The sequence below is a fragment of the Crocodylus siamensis genome, chromosome 6 (assembly GCF_052110815.1).
Source record: "Crocodylus siamensis isolate JL-2025a chromosome 6, ASM5211081v1, whole genome shotgun sequence".
NCBI lineage: Eukaryota > Metazoa > Chordata > Crocodylia > Crocodylidae > Crocodylus > Crocodylus siamensis.
In genome coordinates, this window is record NC_143400.1 from 9,912,135 (window position 1) to 9,916,341 (window position 4,207).

Here is a 4,207-nt window from a genome sequence, read left to right on the forward strand (position 1 = left end):
CCGTCCTTCTGGGTACTGCACTTCCTGCTGTAGCACTCCATCAAACAAGTGAAGACTTTCCCACTCCCTCAACAGGAGGTGGGATGCTGGGGTAGCATTATTAAGGGTCGTGGGGCAGGTATTCCCTGATCTCCGGGCACGCAGTGCCTCTCACACATCTGGGTCCTGTTCTTGTGCTGTCTGCCATTCTGTGGCCGTGATCTGGGGCAACGAAGAGGGAGTTTACATGGACTTGGTAGCCTGGGGGGTGCCCAATCTGGATGCAAAAGATTCAGCTAAGGTGTCCGGAAGGCATGCAGGCCAGACAACTGGAATGAAAGGAGAAAGGTCCCCCCAGCTTGCCCAAATGGGGGAGGAGTGCCATCTAGCAGAAGAGCGTCTGATGAATCTTGAGCGTATGGCCGCTAAGATATATTGAGGAGGCCCTTGCGCTCCCCCTTCCCAATGTGGGCTTTGGAAAATAGCCTTTGGGCAGAAGAACAGGCAGGTTTTAGAGGCAGCTATTCTGGCAGGGAGCACTGCTCAGCATTGCGTGGTTGGACACCCTGACATGTTAAGTGTCAAAATCATTGGAGGGCGGAGTCCGGGGAGGCAACAGGAGCGCTGGAGTGCTGAGACTGCTTGGCACAAGGCAGGAACCGGGTAGCACCATGGACCCGCAAAGCTCTCTCTGGTGTTTGCTGTTGCTTCCTACTCCAAAAGGGGAGGCAGATGGGAGAGTAGCCCTGGCTCCGTCCCCGGGTGGGCTTGAACCACCAACCTTTCGGTTAACAGCCGAATGCGCTGACCCATTGCGCCACAGAGACAAGGCCAAAGGGCTTAGCCCCTCAGGTCCTTCTCTTTCTGCCAGCCACCCCACCATGTTGTGCAGTGAAGCATATGCCCTGGGGCCCAGCAAGGAAGAGGCTGCTAGGTTCCCCCCGGGAGAGGCAATTCCTCTCCAGGAAGCCCCAGTTGCTGGTGGGCCTCCTGCCTTCCTCAAGAGACCTCATCGCAGCTGGGGCCACTCTCTGCCTGGGCTCGGGGGTGAAAGGAACCCAGTGCTCAGGCCCGGAAAAAGGGTGCTGGGCTGAAAGGTGCAGCCACTCCTATCAGGATGGCTGAATTGTCAAAGGTGCTGCATTTAGATTACAGCCTCCCCTGGAGGTGTGGGTTCAAATCCCACTCCTGACATCTGGCCCTTCTTTTCCCTGCAAGGCTCCTTCCCTCCCTACACAGCTGTTGTTCTTGCAGTAGAGGACGACACAGCAGCTTCCTCCAATAGGCTTCTGGTGCCCCATGGCTGGAGGTGCAGCTCATCCTTGGGCCTGCACCCTGTGCCAGGCCTCCTTCTCCAGCCTGCAGCTGTGGGTGGGCCAGCCTGTCACAGGGTGTGCCAGCACCTGGGAGGATGGACATGGTGGTACAGGCCTCTGCTGACAGGAGATCAGACGGCAGGTGAGGGGCAAGAGAGAGCTGCAGCCTGCCTCCTCCCATTGCCTTGGCATGCTGGGTGCCCACAGCTCTTCCTTCCCACTCTTCTGGAGGACAGCTTCTGGGTCAGGAAGAGGAGCTACCAGCTGGCCCCACCCACCTAACTCTCCCCCCCAGAAGCTGAGGCAGAGGCACCCCCTGCCATCCTCCTAAATCCTGCCTGGCACCACTGCTCTTGCACTCTCCAACAAGACCATCCCCAAGAGGCACTTGCTCACACTCGAGCTCTTTCTCAAGCACCGCGGAAACCCTCCCTCCCCGCAACGTGTCCCTGTAGGGAGCAGGTGTGGGCAGCACAAGCCGTGCTTCCAAGGCAACTGCTCGAAAGCTCCACACTCTCTTCTGCAGGAGCCCGGGAGGAGTACACATCTGCACAGGCCTGGCTCCATGCCCAACGGCTCAAGGAGATGATGAGAAAAAAGGGCAAGCAGGCAACAGATGGCAAGAAGACGCAGCATGACGGGAGGCTGTGGGAGGAAGTGGTCGAGGCAGGGAAAACTGGGGACAAGTGACATTTCTGGCAGATGGTAGCCAAGAGGCCAAAACATTTGAGCCCCCCCTCGGGTCCTTCTTTTTCTGCCAACAGCCCCACCATGCTGTAAAGCGAAGCGTATGCCCCGGGGCCCCATGTGGTCTTTGTCCAGTGAGGAAGAGGCTTTTGGGTTACCCCTGGGAGAGGCAATTCCTCTCCAGGCAGCCCCAGTTGCTGGCAGGCATCCTGGCTTCCTCCAGTGACCTCATAGCGGCTGGGGCCACTCTCTGCCTGGGCTTGGGGGTGAAAGGAACCCAGTGCTTGGGCCCAGAAAGAAGGCACTGGGCTGAAGGGGGTGGCCAGGGAAAGGCCCTTCCTGTTAGGATGGCCAAGCAGTTGAAGGCACTGCATTCAGTTTACAGTCTCTCCTGGAGACTTCACTCTGGGATCCAATGGAGACTAGCTAAAGTTGGCTACAAGCCAATCAATTGGAAATGCATCACTGGTTGCCAGGTAGATGGACAGTGGCTTTTCTCCTCACTCCCAGCCATGAGGTTATTGCTTAGAACAATGGAGTGTTTAAGCTGCACCCTCCTACCCTCAGGTGTGTGAGGCCAGTCACATAGACAAAGGGAGCAGGTTTCCCCCTCCCTCAGGAATGTATCCAGCTCAGGTTACAACTCAGGGTTACCTGAAGTGGATTGCGGGGTGGGCACCTGCCATGGCCTTGCTGCTTTTCCTTCCCCCTCACACCACAGCAGCTCAGCAGAAATGAAGTAGGTACTGGGGCTGCCACTAGTGACCACCACTTTCCCTAAGATCTGCCCTGAGCCTCTCCTTTCAGCAAGGGCTCCACACCTTCAAGCATCCTCTCTAACTCAACTACTGTTCTCAGTCACCCACATGACCATCCTCTGCTCCCTTCAGAACTCTTTACTCCAGCTTGGCATTTTCCTCCTTCTCTACTGCCAAGTAGGCCATGTCTTGCAAAGACAAAGCCTCCAGCTCAGCCCCACCATTTAGGGCCCAAGGCCCCTTCCTGATCCCCAACGCTCTGGGACAGGATTCTTTCATCCTAGGCCAATCAAGCCACGTACTACCTCCTCCCCACTCTGTGCTTTGCAATTTTGGTTCCCTCCTCACTTCTTTACCCCATAAGCCTCCCAATCACAGAAAAAAACCTTTCTCTATGCTAGGCATGCACTACATTTGGGAAACTCAGCCCAGGAAGAACACTGCCAGCAGCACTCACACCCCTTCTAGCCATCATGGGAAGGAAGAGTGAGAGGAGACCAAGCATATGCAGCTGGAATCTACCTCAACTGCCCCACAAGGGGCCTGCCTCAGGCAGCAAACAACTACCTTGCCTTCTCTGAGGCTCAAACTCAGGACCTGCAAGTTAGGAGACTGATACAATACCAGCTGTGCTAAGAGGGCCCTCCTGGCTGAAGTTATTGGTCTAGCACCATGACCTGGAATCATTACTTTGAGGTCACAAGGGTCCATCTGCCAGGTCTAGAATAAGAGACCTGGAGGGGAAAAAAATAGCACCTCTTCAGATCAGAACATGATTGTCATTCTCTCTTTCAGGGATGGCCTCCTTCTCCACAATAACCCAACCAGATTATTGTGTGGATATTAGCTCTGTGAACAAGCCTGGTGAATTCTTGACACAAGCTGCTGGTCTTTTGCAACAAACAGCTCCGTTCAGGTCCTGGGACTGAGCACTCCACCTCCATTTGACTTCTCCCTGGGGCAAGGAAAAGTGAGGCAGGACTAAACATGAACAAAGAAGGCACACCCCAGCCCCACAGCACATGAAGGGCACTAAGGGCTGCTCAGGGCTGGGGTAGCCCTATTCAGGAGCATTGGGTATTTCTTACCTCAGGGAGAATACTCATGGCCAGGAATTGACAGCTGTGCTGGGCTGATGCAGAGTCCTGCCTCTTGGTTCTTGATCCTGAAAACATTGCCTGGAGGCAAAACCCCCATGACCTGCTGTCAAAGGCTAACAAGAAGGGCCCTGGGAGAAAGAAAGGGTTGTCCTTCCATCTGGGCTCCACAGGAATCTGTCCAGTGGTTGCATGTTCACCAGAAGAAAGTCTCCTTGTATGCACCTCAGCTCCCTAGCCTCCTCCCCCAAAGGCCCTAGGGTGGGGCGGGGGTCTTTCTCAGTGACAGCATTGCCAAGGGAGTGTGAGTGGGGGCCTGTGGGAGCCCCAGTGCAACTGTGGCCTGGTTCTTCTTGTAGGCAGCAGAGCT

At 55.6% G+C, this 4,207-nt stretch overlaps 1 non-coding gene across 1 annotated transcript; it reads right to left on the reverse strand.

Moving 5' to 3' along the window:
- Positions 1 to 732: 732 nt before the first annotated feature.
- TRNAN-GUU (transfer RNA asparagine (anticodon GUU)) lies at positions 733 to 806 on the reverse strand. Its single transcript has one exon. It is a non-coding gene; the product is annotated as a tRNA-Asn (tRNA).
- Positions 807 to 4,207: the final 3,401 nt, after the last annotated feature.